Source organism: Arachis hypogaea, chromosome 16 (genome assembly GCF_003086295.3).
Source record: "Arachis hypogaea cultivar Tifrunner chromosome 16, arahy.Tifrunner.gnm2.J5K5, whole genome shotgun sequence".
Taxonomy (NCBI): Eukaryota; Viridiplantae; Streptophyta; class Magnoliopsida; order Fabales; family Fabaceae; genus Arachis; species Arachis hypogaea.
Window position 1 is genome coordinate 30,600,679 of NC_092051.1, and position 19,097 is coordinate 30,619,775.

Here is a 19,097-nt window from a genome sequence, read left to right on the forward strand (position 1 = left end):
GCTAGTGCACCTTTAGTGCTCCAACCGGATAACATGGCATAAGTTGGATAATCATTTATTGTCTATAAAACTGCAGCAGACAACTGAAAATTTTGTTTCTGAACCACATCAAGTGTTTCAACACCCTCTTCCAACAATTCTTTCAACTCTTCAATTAACGGTTGTAAGTATACATCAATAAAATTGCCAGGGGATTTAGGGCCTGGAATAAGTAGAAATAACATCCAATTTGAATGTTTCAAAACCATCCATGGAGGATAGTTATATGGAATGAGAACAACTGGCCAAGTACTATAGGAAATGTTCATATTGCCGAATGGATTGAATCCGTCACTAGCAACTCCAAGCCTGATATTTCTAGCGTCACGTGCAAACCCTTCGTGCTCCTCATCAAATGTCTTCCATGCCATCGAATCTGCTGGGTGTTTTAGGACTCCATCATCAAGTCGTTTCTCTTTATGCCACCTTATTGCTAGCATTGTTTCTTCACACATGAAGATCCTTTGAAGCCTAAGTTTTAACGGAAAGTATCTTAGTATCTTCTGGGGCACCTTCTTATGAGGGTCATCATTTTCATTTCCCTTCCCCTTCACCCATCTAGATTGCTTACACTTTGGACATTCATCAAGATCAGCATATGCTTGCCCCCGAAACAAAATGCAATCATTCACACAAGTATCTATCTTCTCGTAATCTAATCCCAAATCTCGAATCACTTTTCGAGCATCATAAAATGAAGTAGGACAAGATTTTTTCTTTTGAAATATTCTTTTTAGAAAGAGCAACAAAGCATCAACTGAATTGTTGCTCCATCCATAGAGACATTTCATTTGAAACAACTTGATAATAAAAGATAACCTTGATATCCTACTGTCCGGATATAGGCTTTACTCATAATCCCTCATTAGCCTCTGGAACCTCTTTACCCCCTCATGAGGTTCTTCTTCTATATTGTCATCTACGTTGGTAGCAAAATCTCTCGGCGTATCCCCTAGTGTTTCTCCTCTAAAGATGTTATATAACATCTCATAAGTGACAGAATCATTCTCCCTCTCACAATCAAATTTATTTAGATCAGACACATCTATAGTGGATGTATCTTGAAGAATCTCACCATGATGCACCCATGTTTTATAAGAGGTCACTATCCCCATTGGCGCACATGATGATGAACTTCAATTCTAAATTTGAACAAAAAATTGTTGCATTTGGGACAAGGACAACGTATTTGATTTTTCACACCGGGTTGAGAGAAGGCAATATCCAAAAATAATTCATCGAGGCACTTCCTAAACTCAGGAGTAAGCCTATCAAAATTAATCTAATATTTCTGGTAATTGACCATTGGACTAATTTCTGTAGGAGGCGAGAACAGATAAAAGGATGTAAAGAGTGGAAAAAAAGAGCAGCATGACATAATATAGCATCACAGCGACTATCACTTTCAAAATCATAAAAAAGTGCAAAAAATAGAATCAAAATAATAAAAACTAGAAATAAAAAATAGAATAAAAATATCAACTCTCCAAATAAAAAAAATTCAAATAATCAACCATATTATACACCAATATTTTCAACCACAACAACATCAACATAATCAACTAACAATATAGTTAACAATACTCAAATAAACTGCACTTACCTTCAGCAGAGAAGTAGTTGGACCAGACCAGACCACCAGCAGAGGGAGGACAGCCGAATCAGCCAAGCAAAGGCAGCGGACAAAGCATGAGGCAGGATGAGCAGAGGAGCATAAACTATCCTAAGACACTACAATGTAAAAAAACACAAAATTACTAACAAAATTTAATAAATATTTCTTTGCTAATAAGGATAATGTAGTTATCTAACACACTCAATTCACAAACACAAAAATTTAAGAAAACAAAAAGTATCAAAATCACCAAAAAGTGCAAAAAATAGAATCAAAATAATAAAATTCAAAAACCAAAAATAGAATAAAAATATCAACTCTCCAAATAACCGAAAAATCAGATTATCAACTATATTACACAACAATATTTTCAACCACAACAACATCAGCAGAATCAACTAACAATATAGTTAACAATACTCAAATAAACTGCACTTACCTTCAGTAGAGAAGCAGTCGGACCAGACCAGACTACCAACAGAGGGAGGACAACCGAATCAGACCAGCAGAGGCAGCGGACGAAGCAGGATGAGCAGAGGAGCATAAACTATCCTAAGACACTACAATGTAAAACACACAAAATTACAGACAAAATTTAATCAATTTTTCTTTGCTAATAAGGATAATGTAGAAAGAAAAATCACTAAAAAAGAAAGAAAAATGTCAACTCTCCAAATATAGAATCAACTGAACTATGAAAAAAGAACACAGATATAGAATCAAAATAATAGCAAATTAAGTTTTGCTAATAACTAAGTTTTTCAAATAAACTATAGCTCAAATATCAACTATCAACTCTCCAAATAATAGAACACAGATACAGAAAATAGAATCAAATATCAACTCTTCAAATAACCAAAAATAAGATTATCAACCATATTACACACTAATATTTTTAACTACAACATCATCAGAATCAACTAACACTAAAAGGTTCAATATTTCAGTTAAAATCAGCAGTTTATCAACTAAAAATGTAATTAACAATACTCAGATAAACCAAAACTTACCTTCAGCAGATAAGTTATCGGACTAGAGGCAGAGGCAGAACACAAAAGAAATTACGCAGAGAAGCAGAGCACGATGAACTACATGGAGAAGCCGAGTTGACGGTGACAACGAACCCTGACAGCGACCACCACCATGAAGACCACCACGACGAAGACCACACGGTGACACCGCACACGACGGGACGAAGACCACCGAAGACCACCAGGCCGCCGCTTACGACACAACAGCGGAGGAGACGGTGATAGCAGACGAGACGACGACGAGGAGAACGTTTTCCGGGGGCTACGCCGGTCCTTCTTCTTCCGGTAGGATCTCCATTGTATTTCGTGGAGTGGTAGACAGCGCAGAGTGTTCGTGAGTGAGGGGGTGGGGAGACTTAGGATTTTTTACTGCAGTGTATCCCTTTTTACAGCTTTTAGTATTTTGGTTCTTTTTTCTTTTATATTTAGTTACTTTTATTCATATTTATAATTTAATAAAATTTCTTTAAGTGACATAAGTTAATTTTTAGTTAATTTTAAAAATCTAATTATTAATAAAAATTATATATTAATTATTTAGAAGAATATAAAATAATATTTATAATTTTTAAAAATTAATGAATACATACACTATGTAAAAAATTTTAATTTTTGAAATAAAATAAAATTATTTTGAAAAAAATATATACACAATTTTTTTTACTCTTAAAGTGTTTAACATTTTGAAAAAAATAATTTGTTATAAAATATACTTATATTTTGTGACAAATAATTAACTTGTTACAAACCCATGTTGAATTTTGTGACAAATTAATTTTTTGTTACAAAACAACTGGAGTTTTTGAAACAAAAAGTTGTTTTGTTACAAAATATTTTGAATTTTTGCAACTTGTTTTCTTTTGTTACAAAATATTACAATATTTTGTAACAAAACACTATATCGTTACAAAAACTAACATAATTTGTAACAAAATAAAACAGATTGTTACAAAATATTATCATGTTTTGTAACAACTTGTAATGTTATTACAAAACATTATTCTTTTGTAAAAATAAAAAATTATTATTACAAAATACTATTTTTTTTGTAACAATTTTAAATTTGATACAAATTTTTTGTTACAAATATTCTATTTTCTTGTAGTGGTCATGCTAGTCGTTCCCACCGTGACATTCGAGCTCCTGCTTGTGGGACAGGTGGCAGATTGGGACACGAGCACCATTAGTTGTGTGTCTCATATATTTAGTATTCTGTGCTTACATTTAGTGCATTTAGTTTACCTTCACTTGAGCATCTACTTCATCCTATTGTATTAGTTGTTTGTTGTTGTTCTATTTGTTTCCAATTTAGCTTTATGTTGTATCCATCATTTGTTGTTGAATTTTATATTGTGTTCTTAAATTAATGTGATCTATGTATGTAATTTAGTGTTTAACGATGGTTCTTCATGTGCTAAGAACAATGCAATAACTTCAACAATGCACTAAATTAAACAACAGTGTGACATAAAATGAAATAAAGAAACAACACATAGTTTACATAATTCGGCACAAAGTAGCTCATACAGTTCATTAAACTGATACGATGTAGAGAAAATGGTGGAATACTAAGTGGCCGAAATATGCGGACAGTGTCGCCTAGTATGCCCTGATTGGCTGCAAAGTCCGCATCGCTTTCCTGGGCCTGGCTCAACCTCGTCCATCTCATTCGGAATCCTTGTAGGCACCGGACGTCCTTCCATTGTACGTCGTAGGTGGGGGTTAGGACGTACACGTTGTCCTTCGTATGGGGGCCACATCTCCTCGTCCCGCATTGGTTGGAATTCCATCTTGTAGACCCAGAATACGTTCTCAACCCGGTACACTGCCTCGACATATTGTTGCCAGTCAAGTCTTGCAAATGCGCATGCGGCCAAAGCATGAGCACAAGGGTAGTGCAACGCTTGGAAGTAACCACAGTCACACTTGCGGTGCTCAAGATAAACGCGAAACCTAGACTGCACCCCTACGACTGCTATTTCATCAACTGTGAAAATTGAAGTAGCTCTGTCGTACGACATCACAAGCATCTGGAAAATTCCCTCACAGTTTGCTATAATCGCTTTTTGTAGGAATTGCGAGAAAATCTGACCGCATGTAATCTGTGCTTGTGCCTGTCGACCCTTGTTCACAAATAATTCATTAAGGTGATGGTAGGTGGACTTGACAATTGCACATACTGGGAGATTTCAAGTACCCTTGAGAACGGAGTTGATACACTCAGAAAGATTGGTTGTCATGTGGTCATATCGACGACCGTTATCACGGTGTTGTAGCCGTTTAGGTGGTTCTAACCCTCGGATCTAGGCCATCATCTGCGGAGATGTTACGGGATCCATGCTGCCGATTAACTCCAGGTAGTACTGCACCTGCTCTTGTGTCTTAAAATACGTTACGTTAACCAGGTGTCTTTTGGCTCGTTACTCTTGACACTTGTTGCAAAGTTAGAGGCAATATGTCGTACATAGTAAACATTGTGCTCTCATCCTCACCCATCCCGCTTTAAAGCTGCCTTTATTGCTGCATGCCTATAAGAGATTAGCATAATTCCTGGTTGAGTTGCTACATGCCTCTTCAGATTGGTAAGAAAAAATTACCATGAATTTGTATTCTCTCTTTCCACAATCGTGAAAGCAATGGGCAGAATGTTATTATTTCCGTCATGTGGTATGCCCATAAGTAGGGTCACGGCGTACTTACCATACAGGTGCGTTCTGTCTACTGAGACCAGTGGCTTACAGTGCTTGAAGGCTTCAACATACGACGGAAACAACTAGAAAACCTGATGAAACATGATACTGTCACGGTCTAGAGTGTTCCCGACATAGTGAGGTCGCGTTTATAGGTCAACAATTTTCCCTAGTGTGAAAATTCTTACTTAGTAAAACATATAAACGATTAAAACCACAATGAATAACAAAGCCCAATATAAGTTTGCCATGCCAGTACTACTTGGGACGAAAGCTTGCAGGGCATTGAAGTATCTCCGCAGCTGGTCATATGACTCGTCCCAATTACCATAGATTTTGGCAATTGCCTTCTGCTTCGCATGCCAAACCTTCTTGTATGAAACCTTGTACCCGTATGCTCACTCGACTGATCCTTGCAACACCTTTACGCAAATGGTTGCATCAGCATGCACCATGGGGAATATATGCTGGCAGATGACATTGTTATCAAGTTGAGCATGATCTTGAGATATCGAACTTGCCAAGCAACTATGAGGCCCTTGCTATTTTTGAATTTTCCAAAATCTGGAAGACCTTGTCTTTGCAACCCGTACCATCCAGCGACATTGATACCCAAACTGCTTGGATCTACATACATACCTACTTTGGTTTGACTCTACCACCTTGTATTCTGCACTCCTGCAGATGTTATAGTTCTTAACAGCAAGCATCACTATTTCCCTATTGAGAAACTTCAACACAAGCTCAAGCTCCATTTCACCTGACAAAGCGTAGCTGCTCGGTCTGTCTTCTGCGGTGGTCGAATTCATTGCTCCAAGATATAAAGATAGATAGTGTCTGGCGTACTGTTGGATATACCACCACCCCCGCCCTACCCCCTGATTCGACATGAATTGGAGGAACTGTCTCGCGATAAAGTGGCTGGGTTTCGGGAACAACTTCTGCCTCATCATCGCTAAAATCTTCGATCTCATCTTCATCAGACGTTTCTGCCATGCCATCATGATGAGATCTATCGAATGCAATAAGGTTGGAAGGGGATGGGCGTGCTTGACAAATATCTGTATTCTGTTCTGCTGTCACAAAGGCGTTAAAGCTTGTACTACGGGCCCTACCAGTATCCCGACCCGAAACAAAATCTGCCGATCCCAAATTTCTAACACCATCCACATTATTAGAACTAGATAAGCTTCCACCAATATCTTGAAGATTCAAACCAAGTTCCAATGAATAGATGCTTCCAATGCTGCGATGATAAGAAAACATCATCGAAATATGCTGATCAGACTTAATTTGCATTTTCTGATATGCAAACAAGTTGGCTACTGCAACTGGCATCCTATAAGTCAGCTTCGTGATTTCCTTTTTTCCAACCATTCCGATATTCATGAGAATCAAATTCGTCAGCTCTTGCAACGATGTTTATGGCGGAATCATTATCCAAAGTGAATCGTCATAAACAAACGTAATACCTTCTGCCGTATGAAAAACTTCTCCATTAAGATATATGATCACATATATATTTTCGAAAGCCATGTCCAAAGCAAAACCAACACCTACAGTATTTAAGAGAGAAAGAAACTAAAGAGGTTGAAGAGAAATTTCATGGTTGGAAGAGAGTGCAGGAGAATAGCTCCTTCTGTGAATGGTGACACAGTCCTTGGTACAAGCGTTTATATAGGCAAATTAGGAACGACTTTCGCAGGCAGTACACCTGAAGTACCTCATTTTGTGTGTAGTACAATTGACATTGACACCATTTCGTGGATGCCCCACTAGACTTACCCATTTCATTGGCGCCAGACACAAAACAGCCTCCCCACCTATTTCGTTGGCGTCGAGCCAGACATGCGTATGCTCCTGTCAGCTCCAATTCATGGACGCCCCAGCTGAATTGGAGGGTAACTCCATTTTGCATACGCTCCCTGAAATGGCTCTGCGCATTTTCGAAATCCTTTCTCTCCATGTATATTTTGAAAAATAATATATTTCTCATATTTATTTATATAAAAAAGCCTTCTTAATTGCTCTATTGAAAACCCGAATTCCCAAGTCACTAAATATTGGATTCCACATATTATATAAGCTTTCAAAAACATAAATAAATAAAATTAAATTTCATTTAAGCTATCCTTTTGTTAAAAAAATAGAGTTGTTCATTTTGATTTTGTTCTTCGTGAAAATCATGCACGAATAATTGTCTCTTTCATATGAATTCTTAACCTGCTTATAATGAGTTTGAATTTGGATTTTTGAATTTGATTATTTACCTTAAGTGTATTTGATTATAGATAGTTTGTAATATGATTTTGGAACGTATTTAATTATAATCTGATTATAGTATTACCATCAACTTTGATTTTGATAATTTAAGGATTTGTATAAATAAAAAAATATAGTAGCTAATTTTAATAACAAATTTTAGTACACACTTAATATGATATTGATATATTTATATATAAATATATATATTGATTAACTCATTTTTAATATATATTTTATATTTTAATATATATTTTATATTAATAAGTGATTTAATATATATACATAATATAATTGATATTATATACAGATTAAATTATTCAACTATTTCAGACATATGTGTATATATAATTCTATTTGTAATTTTTAGAAATATTAGGTTCAACATTTTTTATCAATATTAATTAATAATATTTTAAGCTAATATTTTATTTTTATATTATTAAGATTTATAATTTAATTTTTAACATTTAGGATTAGTTAAATATTAATAAAAGGTAATAAATTTTGTCAGCCATATACGTTGTTCATGTATTTTTTCCAATTGAACATACATGTGTGTATATAAAAGGGTAAACTCCTAATATCGTTTTTTATTTTGATATGGTGACAAAAGTACTCTTATTTTTGTTAACGATAACAATGTTTTTAAAATATTTAATGTTAAATACATATTTTAAAAACGTGATTTAGAAATTAAATTTTAATGTAATTTTTAACAAAATATTAAAAAAATAAAACATTTTTATTCTTAGAGTTGGTTGATTTTACGCTAATTATATCCTTTTATGATTTATTTTTTCAATGGCCAATATTACATTTAAGAAATGAAAAAAATAATTCTAGAGGTTAAATTTTGATATTTTTAAATAATTATCTAAATATTTTTTTATAAAATTTTGAATATAATATCTGAATAGTTTACCAAATATAAAAGTTTTTTTGCAACTTATAATATTCTTTTTACTTATTTTTGTTGTAATTTAAAATATTTTGAAACTATTTTTATCAATCACGATTTATGATTCTTTAATAATTTTTTTGTTATCAAAAGTAATTATTATTTTTGACGATGTTCTCAAAAATAGGGATAATTTTAATGATTTATTTTCTATATAAAACTATAAATATGGCTGCTGCTTTTTTATTTTCAAAATTATTCTGGAGTAATTATATCATAAAAACTCATCCTCGTTGAAGAGGTCATTTATTTGTGAGTAGATGAAAAAAAAAATAGGAAACTTTTTAAGGATTAAATTATATTTTGTGGCTAAGGGTGACACTGACCACACGTTGCGTTTAAATTTAAAACTTTAAAATTTTATCACTAGTTTTAATGTATATATATAGGAAATGTTTTATTTTGGAATTTGGACAGGTCAAATTAACTCCGAAATAGAATTTAACTTATTCCAAAAAAAAAAAAACACTACAAAGTCAAACCGGATAAAATATTATCCTTTAAAATTAGACCTATTCTCAGAGTTACCAGAAACGGATGGATTTGGACCTGAACATGAGGTTCAGATTTCTTTTGGAGTAGCGTCTCCCGTCTTTTGATGTCAGGGTACAGTCGTCTGAGTTTCTCGTAAGGAGGTGGGAGATGGTACCTACAAGAGACTCTGATACTTAAGTTAGCATGAATTTTAGGCAAATTTTTAGTAGATTGAGTTCGAATTATACCTAAAGGTGTCATAGTATTTATAAGTGTAGACATGGAGTCAATAACCACTTTTTAGAGTGGTTCCACTACCTTTGGTAGTGGATAGTTATTTCCCTTTGGTTAGGGAGATTGTTAAGATCTCCTTTCTAAAGGGATAAGAAAAGCTATAGGAGTTGGTTACTTATTTAGATAAGTAGATTTGCACTTGTGTCGTTGTGACCAACCTCTAAGAGGTTAGGTAGGAGTCGATTCACCCGATATCTATGGATTAAACTTTATTTATTTTGGGTCTGGCTAAGTAGTGGGGCAAGGTATGAACGGTGTCCTTACTTGAGGCTGAACTTCATTGGATCGAACATAAGCATTTTTAGAGGTCGAGCTAGATATCCATCACATTGGGTAAATCGCCTTTCATAAGGTCAAGTTGGGTACTCGATGTGTTTATAGAACAGAAACATTGTGTCCTTTCATAATTATTTGCACGTTTCTTTCAGTTACTTTGCTAACCGTGCGCATCATTAAATAGGATGGGAGGGGTGACTTTACTGTTTTGCCCCTAATATTTTATATTACTTAATCCATACTTACTTTTTTTTTTGCTTTTTTTTGAAACTTTTTTCTCTCTTTCCTTTTCAAATCTTTTACTTTTCAAGTTCTTTTTTGAAAATTTTTTGCGCATCATTAAGATTTTTACTATTCATTTTTTTTGCTTCATTCGCGCTTGCTTAAAGGTTGTTTTGGAACGTTCGTATTTTGATGTTGTATGCGTGTATTCCGTTAGTCGATTCTCTATCAAGGTTGGATTTTTCTTCTTCATTTTTATTTTCTACAACCATGTTTCTTGCTGGATGATGTGTTTCTGATATTATCATTTTTTATGTTTGTACAAAAAATAGTTTCTTGCAGTAATCTTCCTAGTTGTTCTTCTTTCTTTGAAAGTTATTCCGCTGTTTATGAAATCGTATTGAATGCATGTAGGATTGATTTCGTGCCCCAAAATGGTGCTATTTTTGGCTATGATAACAGCGCCATTTTAAATTCCAGTAGGATGTGTAACCTTCCTTCTAGCAAAATATATTGCTTAAGTCATGGTATTTCTACAAAAAAAGAACATTATATGACCTTTCTTAATATTAACTACTTAATACTGAGTCTTTACATTACTAACTCATTTCCGATTTTAGGAAAAAGCCAATAAATTTTGTCTTTAATCTTTAACAATCGTCCATCAAAGATTTCCAAATAATATTATTCACATAATTATTAATAATACATTATAGTTATTCAAATGAACAACAAATGCAAGCCTACTTCTTTCAAGAAAAATAAAAATTTTAACTAAAAAAAGCGAGAAAAAATAAATTCTAACAATAATAACTTAGCTCGCAGTTAACCTCTTCTATACATCTAAAGCTTCGTAATAAGTCTTCGCATCTATAACTGAAAGGGTGGGAAATTTGGGTGAGAACAAACCACTCGTTCGCAGTAGAGAATGAAAATGTCATAAAAATAAGGAATAAGTGCACATAGCTCACTTATCTTTCAAGAATAATTTCTTTTATTAAATCTTTGAAATTCTAAGTCTTATTTTACACTATTTATCAGTTTTTTTTCAAATTATATTACTTTAAAATAATGTTTGGTTATATTAATCAATTCTCAGTTATATCTATCCTCAATCACCTCAATTCAGTCACATTTATAAACCAACAAGCACAAGTAAGGTACATAATACAAACGTACAAACAATTCACGCAAATCAAACAGCAAGGAATTTCTCAGATAACATAACACGGCAATAGAAGGCATAACCAAGCAATTCATACAAATGCATATGATGAATATCTATTTCTATACAAGTCGTGAGCTCACGTGTCGGTTCGTTGCCCGACACCCGATAGTGGTCCTAAGATAGGCGTTACATATCGCCGTCCCTATCTCAGCCAATGTCCCTTCTATGAGTGTTACGTATCGCCATCCTCATGGGGAACTGGTGCACGAATTGTGAATCACACTTTTCACAACTCGTACCACTAACCAGCAAGTGCACTGGGTCGTCCAAGTAATACCTTACGTGAGTAAGGGTCGAATCCCACGGAGATTGTTGGTTTGAAGCAATCTATGGTTATCTTGTAAGTCTTAGTCAGGAAGTCAATTATGTTTATCAGTTGAATTGCGAATAACCAAGAGAGCATAAATTAAAGGTTACTTGTTATGCAGTAATGGAGAATATGTTGGAGTTTTGGAGATGCTTTGTCTTCTGAATCTCTGCTTTCCTCTGTCTTCTAATTCACGCACGCATGTCCTCCTATGGCAAGCTGTATGTAGGGGATCACCGTCGTCAATGGCTACATCCCATCCTCTTAGTGAAGAATATGCTCACATGCTCTGTCACAGCACGGCTAATCATCCGTCGGTTCTCGATCATGCTGGAATAGGATTCATTCACCCTCCTTTTGCGTCTGTCACTACGCCCAGCACTCGCGAGTTTGAAGCTCGTCACAGTCATTCAATCCCTGAATCCTACTCGGAATACCACAGACAAGGTTTAGACTTTCCGGATTCTCATGAATGCCGCCATCAATTCTAGCTTATACCACGGAGATTCTGATTAAGGAATCTAAGAGATACTCATTCAATCGGATATAGAACGGAGGTGGTTGTCAGGCACACGTTCATGGTTTGAGGAAGGTGATGAATGTCATGGATCATCACCTTCATCACAGTTAAGCGCGAATGAACACCTTAGATAGGAACAAGCGTGTTTGAATGGAAAACAGAAATACTTGCATTAATGCATCGAGACACAGCAGAGCTCCTCACCCCCAACAATGGGGTTTAGAGACTCATGCCGTCAGAGAATACAAAGTTCAGATCTAAAAATGTCATGAGATGTAAAATAAGTCTCTAAAAGTTGTTTAAATACTAAACTAGTAGCCTAGGTTTACAAAAAATGAGTAAACTATGATGGATGATGCAGAGATCCACTTCTGGGGCCCACTTGGTGTGTGCTGGGGCTGAGATTTAAGCAATTCATGTGCAGAGGCCATTTGTGGAGTTGAACGCCAGTTTTTGTGCCAGTTTGGGCGTTCAACTCCAGCTTTTGATCCTTTTCTGGCGCTGGACGCCAGAATTGGGCAGAGAACTGGCGTTGAACGCAAGTTTACGTCGTCTATCCTTGTGCAAAGTATAAACTATTATATATTTCTGGAAAGCCCTGGATGTCTACTTTCCAAAGCAATTGGAAGCACGCCATTTAGAGTTCTGTAGCTCCAGAAAATCTACTTTGAGTGCAGGGAGGTCAGAATCCAACAGCATCAGCAGTCCTTTTTCAGCCTGAATCAGATTTTTGCTCAGCTCCTTCAATTTCAGCCAGAAAAATACCTGAAATTACAGAAAAACACACAACTCATAGTAAAGTCCAGAAATATGAATTTTTCCTAAAAACTAATGAAAATAGACTAGAAACTAACTAGAACATACTCAAAACTATATGAAATTAACCCCAAAAAGCGTATAAAATATCCGCTCATCACAACACCAAACTTAAACTGTTGCTTGTCCTCAAGCAACTAGACAAATAAAATAGGAGACTAATGGGTTTAGAAGCAATAATATCTCAGAGTTTTTGAGTGAAGCTCAGATTCCAATTAGATGAGCGGGACTAGTAGCTTTTTGCTTCCGAACAGTTTTGGCATCTCACTTTATCCATTGAAGCTCAGAGTGATTGGCATCTATAAGAACTTAGAATTCAGATAATGTTATTGATTCTCCTATTTCAGTGTGACGATTCTTGAACACAGCTATTTTATGAGTCTTGGTCGTGGCCCTAAGCACTTTGTTTTCCAGTATTACCACCGGATACATAAATGCCACAGACACATAATTGGGTGAACCTTTTCAGATTGTGGCTCAGCTTTGCTAAAGCCCCCAATTAGAGGTGTCCAGGGTTCTTAAGCACACTCTTCTTTTTGCTTTGGACCTTGACTTTAACCGCTCAGTCTTAAGTTCTCACTTGACACCTACACGCCACAAGCACATGGTTAGGGACAGCTTGGTTTAGCCGCTTAGACCAGGATTTTATTCCTTTAGGCCCTCCTATCCACTGATGCTCAAAGCCTTGGGATCCTTTTTATTTGCCCTTGCCTTTTGGTTTTAAGGGTTATTGGTTTTTTGCTCTTGCCTCTTAGTTTTAAGAGCTTTTGGCTTTTTCTGCTTGCTTTTTCTTTTTCTTTCTATTTTTTTTCGCCTATTTTATTATATATATATTTTTTTCTGCAAGCTTTGTTCTTTGCTGCTTTTTCTTGCTTCAAGAATCATTTTTATGATTTTTCAGATTATCAATAACATGTCTCATGTTCATCATTCTTTCAAGAGCCAACATATTTAACAGTCTTAAACAACAAATTCAAAAGACATATGCACTGTTCAAGCATTCATTCAGAAGACAGAAAGCATTGCCACCACATGTTACTAATTAGAATTTTTCTTATTAAAAACTCGAAATTTTATTGCCTCTTATTCAAAGGATCTACTATTTTATTCATGTTTGCTGATGATGAGAAAAATAGACTATAACTTAATTGGGGATAAAATCAAAATAGATACTAATTACTACTAATGATCATGTAATGAAGACACAAACATAGATAAGCACTTAACATAGAGAAAACGAAAAACAGAGAAAGTAAGAACAAGGAACGAGTCCACCTTAGTGATGATGGCATTTCCTTCTTGAGGAACCAATGATGTTCTTGAGCTCTTTTATGTCTCTTCCTTGCCTTTGTGGCTTGATTCCTAGTGATTTTTGGTATTTCTATCCTCAGTTGCTTCCAATAATTATGTGGAGGGAAGTGCATCCCCTGAGGTATCTCAGGGGATCTCTTGATTTGCAGCCACATGTTCTAGGATTATGAGGAGGGAAGGTGGGGATCCTGTGGGGTCCACAGATCTTGAAATGATCCTGTGAGGTCCACAGATCTTGAGGTGTCAAGGCATTTACATCTCTGCACCAATTTAGGCATGCAAAATGCCCTTGCACACAACTCTGGGCGTTCAGCGCCAGGTTGGTGCCCATTTTGGGCGTTCAATGCCCATTTACTAGCCATTTCTGGCGTTGAACGCCAGAACCATGCTTGTTCTGGGCGTTCAGCGCCAGGATGTTGCCCATTTTGGGCGTTCAGCGCCAGAACCATGCTCTGTTCTGGCGTTGAACGCCAGACAGGTGCTTCCTCCAGGGTGTGATTTTTCTTCTGCTGTTTTTGATTCCGTTTTCAATTTTTAATATTTATTTTGTGACTTTACATGATCATGAACCTAATAAAACATGAAAAACCAAGAAAATAAATAAAAATTGGGTTGCCTCCCAACAAGCGCTTCTTTAATGTCCTTAGCTGGACCTTGCTGAGCTTTTAATCTAGCTTCAACCTTGAGCACTCTTGCTCAACATTGCCTTCAAGATAGTGCTTAATTCTCTGTCCATTAACAATGAACTTCTTGTCAGAGTCAATATCTTGAAGCTCTACATAACCATATGGTGATACACTTGTAATCACGTATGGTCCCCTCCACCGGGATTTCAATTTCCCGGGGAATAGCCTGAGTCTAGAGTTGAACAGCAGAACCTTCTGTCCTGGTTCAAAGATTCTAGATGACAGCTTTCTGACATGCCACTTTTTTTATTTCTCTTTATAAAGCTTGGCATTTTCGAAAGCTGTGAATCTGAACTCCTCTAGCTCATTTAGCTGGAGCAATCTTTTTTCTCCTGCTAATTTGGCATCAAAGTTTAGGAATCTGGTTGCCCAGTAGGCCTTATGTTCCAGTTCCACGGACAGGTGACATGCTTTACCATGCACCAGTTGGTATGGAGAGGTCCCTATAGGGGTCTTGAATGCTGTTCTGTAAGCCCACAGAGCATCATCCAAGCTCCGTGCCCAATCCTTTCTACGGGTATTTACTGTCCGTTCCAGGATTCTCTTTAATTCTCTGTTGGAGACTTCAGCTTGCCCATTAGTTTATGGATGATATGGAGTAGCCACCTTGTGGCGAATCCCATACCGAACCATGGCAGAGTAAAGCTGTTTATTGCAGAAGTGAGTGCCCCCATCACTGATTAGTATTCTAGGGACACCGAACCTGCTAAAGATATGTTTCTGGAGGAAATTCAGCACCGTTTTAGTATCATTGGTGGGTGTGGCAATGGCCTCAACCCATTTTGATACATAATCAACTGCCACCAGAATATAAGTGTTTGAGTATGATGGTGGGAAAGGTCCCATGAAGTCAATTCCCTATACGTCAAACAACTCAATCTCCAAGATTCCTTGTTGAGGCAGATTGCCAGCTCTTTGGCAACTGTCATAGTTACGTACAAACTCTCGGGAATCTTTATAGAGTGTGGGCCAATAGAAGCCACATTGGAGGACCTTGGTGGCTGTTCACTCACCTCCGAAATGGCCTCCATATTGAGATCCGTGGCAATGCCACAAGATCCTCTGTGCTTCTTCTCTAGGCACACACCTACGGATAATTCCGTCTGCACATCTCTTAAAGAGATAAGGTTCATCCCACAAGTAGTACTTTGCATCAGTAATTAATTTTTTCTTCTGTATCCTGTTGTACTCCTTGGGTATGAACCTTGCAGCTTTATAGTTTGCAATATCGGCAAACCATGGTGTTTCCTGAATGGCAAACAAGTGCTCATCTGGAAACGTCTCAGAGATCTCAAGAAAGGGGAGGGACGTCCCTTCCACTGGCTCTATCCGGGACAGATGATCAGCCACTTGGTTCTCTGTCCCTTTTCTGTCTCTTATTTCTATATCAAATTCTTGCAGAAGCAATACCCATCTAATGAGCCTGGGTTTTGAATCCTGCTTTGTGAGAAGATATTTAAGAGCAGCATGATCAGTATACACAATTACTTTTGATCCTACTAAGTATGATCTGAACTTGTCAATGGCGTAAACCACTGCAAGTAATTCTTTTTCTGTGGTTGTGTAGTTTTTTTGGGCATCATTTAGAACGCGAATAGCATAATAGATGACATGCAGAAGCTTGTCATGCCTCTGTCCCAATACTGCACCAATGGCGTGATCACTGGCATCACACATTAGCTCAAATGGTAACGTCCAGTCTGGTGCAGAAATGACTGGTGCTGTGACCAGCTTAGCTTTCAGCGTTTCAAACGCCTGCAGGCACTCTGTGTTAAACACAAATGGCGTGTCAGCAGCTAGCAGATTGCTTAGAGGTTTTGTAATTTTTGAAAAATCCTTTATAAACCTCCTATAGAATCCTGCATGCCCCAGAAAGCTTCTGATTGCCTTAACATTGGCAGGTGGTGGTAATTTTTCAATTACCTCTATTTTTGCTTGATCCACCTCTATTCCCTTGTTTGAGATTTTATGCCCAAGAATAATTCCTTCAGTCACCATGAAGTGACACTTTTCCCAGTTTAAAACTAGGTTGGTCTCTTGGCATCTTTTCAGAACAAGTTTCAGGTGATCAAGACAGGAGCTGAATGAGTCTCCATATACTGAGAAGTCATCCATGAAGACTTCCAGAAATTTTTCTACCATATCAGAGAAAATAGAGAGCATGCATCTCTGGAAGGTTGCAGGCGCATTACATAGCCCAAATGGCATCCTTCTATAAGCAAACACTCCGGATGGACATGTGAATGCTGCTTTCTCTTGATCCTGGGGATCTACTGCAATCTGGATATAGCCTGAGTAGCCATCCAAAAAGCAGTAATAATCATGACCTGCTAGTCTTTCTAGCATCTGGTCTATGAATGGTAAAGGAAAATGATCCTTTCTGGTGGCTGTATTGAGCCTTCTGTAGTCAATACACATGCGCCACCCTGTAACTGTTCTTGTAGGAACCAGTTCATATTTTTCATTATGAATCACTGTCATGCCTCCCTTTTTTGGGACGACTTGAACAGGGCTCACCCAGGGGCTATTAGAAATAGGATAAATAATCCTAGCCTCCAGTAATTTGGTGACCTCTTTCTGCACTACTTCTTTCATGGCTGGATTTAGCCGCCTCTGTGGTTGAACCACTGGTTTGGCATTATCCTCCAATAGGATTTTGTGCATGCGTCTAGCTGGGCTTATGCCCTTAAGGTCACCTATGGACCACCCAAGAGCTGTCTTGTGTGTCCTTAGCACTTGAATAAGTGCTTCCTCTTCCTGTGAATTTAAAGCAGAGCTTATGATCACTGGAAAAGTATCACCTTCTCCCAGAAATGCATATTTCAAGGATGGTGGTAATGGCTTGAGCTCGGGTTTAGGAGGTTTTTCCTCTTCCAGAAGAAATTTCAGAGGCTCTTTCATGTCCTCTGAGTCCTCCAAATCAGGCTGAACATCCTTAAAGATATGTTCCAACTCTGATTCGAGACTCTCAGCCTTGTTGATCTCTTCTACCAAAGAGTCAATAAGATCAACTTTCATGCAGTCTGTTGATGTGTCTGGATGCTGCATGGCTTTGACAGCGTTCAACTTGAACTCATCATCATTGACTCTCAGGGTTATTTCCCCCTGTTGGACGTCAATGAGGGATCGTCCAGTTGCTAGGAAGGGTCTTCCTAGAATGAGAGTAGCACTCTTGTGCTCCTCCATTTCCAGCACAACAAAGTCAGTGGGAAAGGCGAATGGCCCAACTCTGACAATCATGTCTTCAATCACGCCTGATGGGTATTTAGTGGAACCATCAGCAAGTTGGAGACATATCCGGGTTGGTTTAACTTCTTCAGTTAAGCCAAGCTTTCTGATAGTGGATGCAGGTATTAGGTTGATGCTTGCCCCAAGATCGCATAAAGCTGTCTTGGTGCAATTACCTTCTAATATGCATGGTATCAGAAAACTCCCAGGGTCTTTAAGCTTTTCAGGAAAGCTCTTCAGAATGACTGCACTGCATTCTTCAGTGAGGAGAACTCTTTCTGTTTCTCTCCAATCCTTTTTATGACTCAAAATCTCTTTCATGAACTTGGCATAATAAGGTATTTGCTCAAGTGCTTCTGCAAAAGGAATCTTTATTTCAAGAGTCCTGAGATAATCTGCAAAGCGAGCAAATTGCTTATCTTGCTCCTCTTTCCGGAGTTTTTGAGGATAAGGTATCTTGGCTTTATATTCCTCAACCGTAGTTGCTGCAGGTTTATTGCCTACAGAAGTGGTTGAAGAAGCCTTTTTAGAGGGGTTGTTATCAGCATTTGTGTGTGTCTGATCCCTCACTGGGAATTGAGTGCCAGAGTTAGAAACTGGAGTGACGTTAGACGCCAACTCCTTGTCTGTTCCTGGCGTCTGAACGCCAGAATTGTGCCTATTTTGGGCGTTCAGCGCCAGATCTTGCCCAGTTTGGGCGTTCAACGCCAGATCCTTGCCCATTTCTGGCGTTGAACGCCAGTTTTGCCTTGTTTCTGGCGTTGAACGCCAGTTTTGGGCATGGTCTGGGCGTTCAGCGCCAGCCTTCCATCAATTTTCTGGTGTTTTAGTGCCAGAATTATTTTTCCCTGGGCTCTTACTGTCCTCAGGTGAATTTTGGGTGGTTTGCTCATTCCTTAGCTTTTTGCTGCCTTGAGGTGGGGTATTTAATGTTTTCCCACTTCTTAATTGAACTGCTTGGCATTCTTTTGTTATTTGTCTTGACAGCTGCTGCTTTGTTTGCTTAAACTGTTCTTCCATATGTATATTAGCCATCCTTGTCTCTTGTAGTCTATCTTTGAATTCGGCTAATTACTTTGTTAGGAAGTCCAATTGCTGATTGAATTCAGCAGCTTGTTTCACAGGACTGAGTTCAGC